Source organism: Chrysemys picta, chromosome 1, assembly GCF_011386835.1.
Source record: "Chrysemys picta bellii isolate R12L10 chromosome 1, ASM1138683v2, whole genome shotgun sequence".
In the NCBI taxonomy this organism is placed as follows: domain Eukaryota; kingdom Metazoa; phylum Chordata; order Testudines; family Emydidae; genus Chrysemys; species Chrysemys picta.
This window is the reverse complement of record NC_088791.1, coordinates 95718574-95726239: the sequence shown is the minus strand read 5'-3', so window position 1 is coordinate 95726239 and position 7666 is coordinate 95718574.

The following is a 7666-nucleotide window of genomic DNA, read 5'->3' as shown; positions in this document are numbered from 1 at the left end:
GATGTGATTAGATTGCTTTTGTTTACATGGCTTGGTACGTACTGTACTTCATCCACTCACACCACCCTATCTAAAAGGGGACTTGGGCAATACTGCAAGATTGTGAGACCAGGCTGGGGGTGCATGCAAGCTGATTGCTGATATGGTATCTCTGCTCTGTGAAAGAGAACAGCCTCTGAGGGAGGTGTCTGATTTGTGTATATGAGACACTGCCCCAGTCCTTCTGCAGCTGACTACCCCATCCCGCACTCCTGTTACAGGGCTGGCATGAGGTCACTTCCATTGAACGCATCTCCTTATGTGATCATCGTCACAGATCCAGTCAAGCACTTTCTCTTACCTGCCCTCCAGATTGGTGTGAGGGGAAACCAAGCCTTTGAATCTCTGCCTGTTAAGCCTCCCTGAGACCGAATGGAGTCCAGACGCTGTCCCTGTCTTGGGGCCTTGTGACAGTGACTCATCCACCAATGTGCCCCATTGTGGCTAGGCACAGGGTTTTCCCTCCTTTTGTTGCCCTGCCAACCAGCCAGTCAGGCTTGCTGCTGGTGGTCCCCTGTCTTGCAACTCAGCCTCTTCCAGCCAGGTCACACTCTGACTTACCCCTAAGGCGTGGAACTGAGTCCAGACCAAAACAGTATGGCAGCCTTGTACCAGGTCTCTGGCTCAACTCTAGGCCTACTAGGGCTTGTGACTCTTGTCCAGAGCCTTCATCAGGCCTTTCCTTGGGGGCCCATAGGGGAACCCAACCTCCTTCCAGGGTCCCTGTAGCAGGTGGCTAAGGTCTGCTTCTTCAGACCACCTGCTTCTTTCCTGGACATCTTGCTACTGCAGCCAGCCTCTAGCCCTTCCTCCCCAGCTGTCCTCAGGCCTCCAAGGAAAGGTAACAAAGGAAAGCACAACACAAAAATAGTCCAAGTATGTCCCTGGCCTCCCTCCTTTTAGAAGCTACCTGATGAGCCTGGCTCAGCATCCTCAGGGCTATTGTGCATTGTTTGCAGGAATCCTCTACTAGCTTCATCCACCACGATGCTCATTTCTGGGAACTAGTGGGGAGAGGTCTCTGTACCTCAAAGGACGGCACCTTCTGAACTGGGCATCTCCCTTTTTAAAACTCCTCCTCTAAGAATGGCATGCCTAACAAGTGTGGTGGGGTGGGGCTACCCAAGCACCAAACTGCTCTTAACACCTTCTTGCCTAGGGTGGGGTTTGCACGCCCTGACACAGGTCCATAGGTGCTCCCTTTGGGGTGCAGGCTCTGTTATCTCTTCCTGAGAGCTTAGATACCCCCCTCCCATCCATGTCTAGCGACTTACCCCCTGGGCTCATGCTGACCCTTCAGACTCTGCTGTAGCTTAAACACATCATGTGCTGCTAATACCAGGTTGACACTGTCAGCATCATCAGGTAAGGAGATGATGCTTTCATGTGACTGCTGGAGAGATGCCCAGACTCCTGCAGCCCAGTCAGGGATCTGCGCTGATCATGTGAGATGACAATGTTTTTTCCCTCTTCTAGGGACATATCAGTGGAAGAGGACCTGAGCAGCACTCCATTGTTCAAGGACCTCATGGCATTAATGAGGTACAGCACAGGCAGATGGAGGTGCAGCCACTATTGGATGCAGAGATTCACTCCCAGGCATATTTCCTGAGTTACTCCTGCTCCTGGCTGTGTTAAGGTCCGTCCAGCCATTCCAGTGTTCTGGGCATGACATACTCGTCCCGATTACCCTGGAGAGTTGGCAGTTGTCACAACCTGGCCCAGTACCACTCTGTATGGTCCCTAGTCTGTTGTGAATGGACCCAATGACTGGGTCCCATGTGCTTCCAAGCCAAGTGGGCCTGGGCAGAGTCTAGTCATTGCTTCTAGCTGTGGGACTGTAGGACACACTCCCAGCCTCAGTCCTCTTGTGTGACATCCTTGGGATTTGGGGCACCACTGTCCAGCCACCCTAGACATTCCTCTACACAGGAGAGAAAAGGCATTGCCACCACCCATGCAGACATCTGCGATGCACATAAATATTGTGTCCAAGTGTTGCCAGCATCATTGAGTGTGCACCTCCACTGAGCAAGTCTTGATAATGTCTCGGCCCATCCTGTTATTTATGATTTGTATTGTCGTAGTGCCTAGAACCCAACACCCCTTCCCACTGTTGCCAGTCCAGTGTGTCTGGAACTCACAGGCAGTGCAGTCACATACGCGTAGCTGGTTCTCCCATCTCAGCCCACCAATGCTTTTCCCCACTCAACCCTAAGCTTGCCAGCCCTAGGCTTACAGAAATAATGAGTCCAGGCCCTCAAGATCATTAGATTGGCTTGAGAATCCTGAGACTTTAATCATAAATGTTGGAGGGTTTTTTTTATTTACCTTATGGCATTTGAGAAGGGTCACATTTTCAGATTATTTTCTCAAGCATGAGGTCTGAGATCCCCATGCAATCAAATGACTCCAGGAGCTGGAGCTTTAAGAAAAAGTTGTGATAAAATTGAGAGTTGACAACACTATTGATCAGTAACCTCTCTGCTCTCTGTTAACACCTCCCTTTGGCTCGCCTTCTTCTCTCCAACCTGGTTTTAGCAGGCCTGCCAGCCACTGAGCTATCTATCAGCTGGCTTGTTGTGATGGACAATACCATAAAAAGAAAGCTGGACGCACGGCTATAGGAGGAATTAGAACTTCACTATAGTTTTAAAACTTGGAATATTAAAAATCAAACACGGGGCCAGGGGTTTGCAAGTAGAAGAAGTTAAAATATAACCAGTGGTAACTATGGGAGGATTATCTCCCATCCTCAATAATTAACCATTACGAGTTCTGCTGTTGTAAGGTACATGGGGTGCGGGAGAAAGAATTGCTCACTGATTAAAAAGGGAGGCCAAAGTGCAGTTTACAGAGATCTCCTATTGGGCTTCCTCCTGCTTCAGTGCGGAGTGCACAGGTCTCAGCATGCAGCGCGCTATCTCCAGCCAAGTAGCAAGGCACCGTATGCGTATGTACAGCGCTGAGGCCAATGGGGCTCCCTTTAGGGCTACTACAATACAAATAACAATGACAATATGAACATCTCTGAGGAGCAAGGCTGCGGTGGGGGGGTGGTGGCGGGGGGGCAGAACCGCCCAAAGTTAGTGCTAGGGATCTTGAAGAGTTTCAAAGAATGGAAGATTTGGGCCCATTGGCCTGGCACTGGTTTGTTGCTGTGCCCAGATGTCATGGTTCCGGGCTCCTGAAGAGATCTGTTTGCATCACTAATTGGGCCTCATGCAAAACACATGGACTCCCATTGACCTCACTGGGCTCTGGGATCAGGCTCACAGAGGTTATCAGGGATACAGAAAACAGGGCAGCTCGGGGTCACAGCGAGTTGATACACATCCGGGCCTCTGGGTGCAGGGGCTGAGTTAATACATGGGGGTTTTATGGTCTCATTCTAATGCCTACATAGACACATAACAAAACCACAGCACAGACGGGCACATGTGGCCTTCTCTTTTCATGCAAGGCCTGGGACTGGATTAGCAAGTCAGGAATGAGTTGGGCTGGGAACGCTTGGATGGCATCTATCTCCGCTCTGGTCAGCCTGAGGCAGTGCTGTCAGCCCCTTCCTTTCAAGAGCAATGAATTCACTTTTTATACGTTTAAAACTAATGAGTTTATCAGAACTTAAAATATCCAAAAGAAGAATTGCACAGCACAATGCAGGTCTGGCACAGGCCAGAGAACTTCCCCCAAATAGTTGCTAGAATAGATTTTTTTGAAAAAAACATCCTATCCTGTCTAGCTTCAACTTTCTGCCATTGGATTGTATTATCCCTTTCTCTGTTAGATTGGGGAGCCCATTATTAAATATCTGTTCCCCATGTAGGTACTTATAGATTGTGAACAAGTCACCCCTTAACCTTCTCTTTGTTAAGCAAAAAAGCTTGAGCTCCTTAAGTCTGTCACTATCATACATATTTTCTAGTCCTTTAATCATTCTCATGGCTCTTCTATGAACCCTCTCCAATTTATCAATATCCTCGAATTGTGGTCACCAGAACTGGATACAGTATTCCAGCAGTGGTCATAGCCATGCCAAATACAGAGGTAAAATAACCTCTCTACTTCTACCCAAGATTCCCCTGTCCCTCTTTATGCATCCAAGATTTGAATTAGCCCTTCTGGGCCCTGCATCACACTAGGAGCTCTTGTTAAGCTGATTAAGCACCATGACCCTCCATGACAAATCTTTTTCAGAGTCACTGCTTTCCAGGAGAGAATCCCCAATCCTGTAAGTATGGCTGCAGTCTTTGTTCCCAGATGTATATTTACATTTAACTGTATTAAAGCACATATTGTTTGTTAGCTCCCAGTTTAACAAGCAATCCAGATTGCTCTGAATTAGAGATAGAACAGACCAATTAAATCATAGCTTGTCCATCTTAAGAGCCTCTTCCCCACAGCTTTCCCTGCAATAATGTATATTCTCCATTGTTTTCTCCAATCTAGGTTTATGTCTCCTATGATTGGTCTTCCACTGCTTCCCTAAGGACATTATTCCACAGGATAGTAGACGTCACAATTAGGAAAGGTTTCCTGATCCCCAGCCAAATTTCCCTGTTTCTGTTTCATCCCTTACTCTGACCCACTTTGTCCCATACTCAACAATTCCAATCCCTCCTTGGTATCTACATCCTTCCAACACCAATTCTTCTGGATGAGTATTATCTCTCTAAATAACCTAGATCTGTTTAAAGAATGCGAGGCATTTCATTCCAGGTGCTTGTGACAGAGTCTTATCGGTGACATGCAGTTTGATCATTCATGCCGTGAGGTTTGCATTGAACTCAACATTATGTTCTGCACCAGAACCATAGCAAGAATAACATGGTAATGGCAAGGGGATTAGAGTGTGTGTAATGAGCAGATATCCCCATTGGAGAGAGATTTCCTGGTTTCTGTATCCAAATATACTAATACAGCTGAGAAGGACATGGTGCTGATTGATGTCTTCCACCCCCTTTGGGAGTGGAGAGGGCTGGAGAGAAGAATTGCTATTTTTGTTTCCCAGTGTAAGAGGAGTGGAGAACAGGGGGGAAAACAATAGAGGTGACATGCTTTGAATGGTGGAATTTTCATTCAATCACCTGCTCTCTTGTCTTCACCAGTCCTCTCCCAGAGTTAGCAGAGTTCCCTGGCCCTGACAGCTGGTTTCGGTCCTTCCCAAAGTGGCAATGCAAGGTAAGCGTCACACTTCAGAGTTCTGATGAGCTGAATGGCCTGTGTGTGGGTTTGAGGCTAGGAAAGAAGCAGTATTCCTCCATCTCGTGTAGAAAAACTGGCCCAGTGTCATTGGGGTTGAACATGACCACGTTACTCTCGTTCATAGGCTCTGCTTTAGAAGTATCAGCCCCCTCTGACAGAAAGGAAACACTGGTTCAGGAAACACTGATGGGTTGTGAGGTCTGATGGGGGTCCTGGAGGAACATTATGTGACTCCCAAATATATGCTGGTGCGCTCCAGAGGGAGTGACTGATGCTGGACCTGGAACTGGGAGTGCGACATGAGTTCTCTCAGGGCTCAATGCAGGGCTGGAGGTGCCCTGCGTGGCCTGGGCCGTCATGGGTTGGATGACAACATGGCAGCAGCAGTGAGCATTCCCTCCGGCGGGGCCAGTGCAGGGGACAGATGGGCACAATCTCTTGCTGACATCAGTGACAGATCTTCCCTGGTGACGTATCCTACTGGCCATTTCTGACAGGAGTTATTTAAGATGGCAGCAATCTGTGACTTTTGACCTTCGGTGTCCTCTTGTGCTACTTCCTCACCTGCTGGCTGGCCTTGTGGCCCTTCCTGCCTTCCAGCAAGGGGCTGCTTCATCTCTTTCTGAGCAGGAAGTGAGATGGGGTGGAGCTGAGCTGCTCCTCTCTCCTGCCCCACCAGCAGGGTCTGGGAAGGGGCTCCCTGGGGTGGGGCAGTTTCCCGGTCCTGATGAATGTCAGACAGGGAGCACCCATGGGGGAAGTGCAAGTATGGACCATTAAAGTCAAAGCAGGACATGGGTGCCTGAGAAGCAGTGGCCTTAGCACTGCTCCTCCAGGGGAGCGTGGCTGGCGACAGGGACTGACTGGTGCCCTGACTTGAATGGCAGCCAGCCAGGGCTGCAGGATATGGAGCTGGAGTTGTCATTTCAAGAGTCTGATACGGGTTCTCTGGGTCCAGTGCACCAAGGACGCACATCCTCCTATCGGCCACGGCTGCAGGGAGCTGTGCTGAACTAACTTTCATTGGTCTGCAAGAGGGAAACAAGAGGAATCAGAGATGTCACCCTGCAGGGAACATCACATACAGACGGAGTGGAGCTGAGGGTCCCCTGGGAGAAAGATCTCTTGGGCGTTAGAAGGAATCTTTCCCTGGGGGAAGATTATCCCATAATTCCCTTTAGCAGAGTTTCTTGCTCCTTCCCCTGAAGCAGCTGGCACCGGCATCTGTTCCTGGCAGGATACTGGACTAGATGGACATTGGTTGGACCCAGTCTGGCAGTTTCTGTATTTCTGGATTCTAGGGGGCCCAAGCAGCACATCACCCTACAGAGACTATGATCACCACCACCCACATTATATAGCACCAGACCTTTGCCTGGCACTTGGCAGAGATTGTAAAAAGACATGGCCCCTGCCCCAAGGAGCTTACAGCCACTGAGGTAGAAGCTAGCGAAAGGGAGGGGGCAGGGAAGGAGAGATGGGGGTTCAAACAAATACAAACAATGGCCTGAGTTTTCCAAAAGTGACCAGTGATGGCGGGACACCAACCTTAAGACACTTTAAGGTACGTCTCCACTGCAATGTTTACATTGGCCCCACACTTCTCTTGCACTGGAGGAATTATCCTCTGGCCTATTGCAGCTCCTACTGGCTCTTGTATGCTGCCAGAGCCAGAATCAGCCCCAAGGGTGGTGAGGGCCTCACTTCCCGGTGACAGGAAGACAGGGCGTGTGCGCGAGGGGGCGTGTGTATATCGGTGTGCTGGGGGTGCTTATCCACCTCCATTTCCAGACTGGGAAATCAAGGGCATTGAGGCAAGCCCATTTCCAGAAGACCCCTGAGCTAAGTGGATCTCAGTTTCAGTGAACTGCAGATGGGTGTGGCCCAACCTCTGGGTCTGTGCTGAAGCTGACTGGAGTCTCTAACTCAGCAAGACAGGAGTGGAGGGGTCCCTGTTCTGGCAGGAGCAGGTTCTCTGTTGTATCCCAGCTCACTGAGTGACGGTCTCAAGTGAAGACAAATGGAAATTGATGTGCAATTTGCCCAGGAAAAGGCTGCCATGAAGGCAGAAGCAGCCAAACAAACGGCTGCACACCAGCAAGCACTGGACTTAAAAGACAAAGAGATTGAAGCACAGAAAGATGCTGAGGAGGAGAAGAAAAGAGAACTGTCCAAAAAAAAAAAAGGGGGGGGGGAATTGTAGATGTACTGTCTCTGCCATGGACAGTGTCCAAGTCTCTGGCAGTAAGTTCAGGAGGAGGGTATGATGTTGCACTCCATATGATTTTATGAAAATATGCTAATGACTGTGAATACAATGTAACTGGAATATGCTTCATGCAAAAGGTCTCTTATAAGGTATCATTACAAAGTTTATAATCTGCTGGGCGTGGTCATCCTATTTTTATAAATATATCATTCT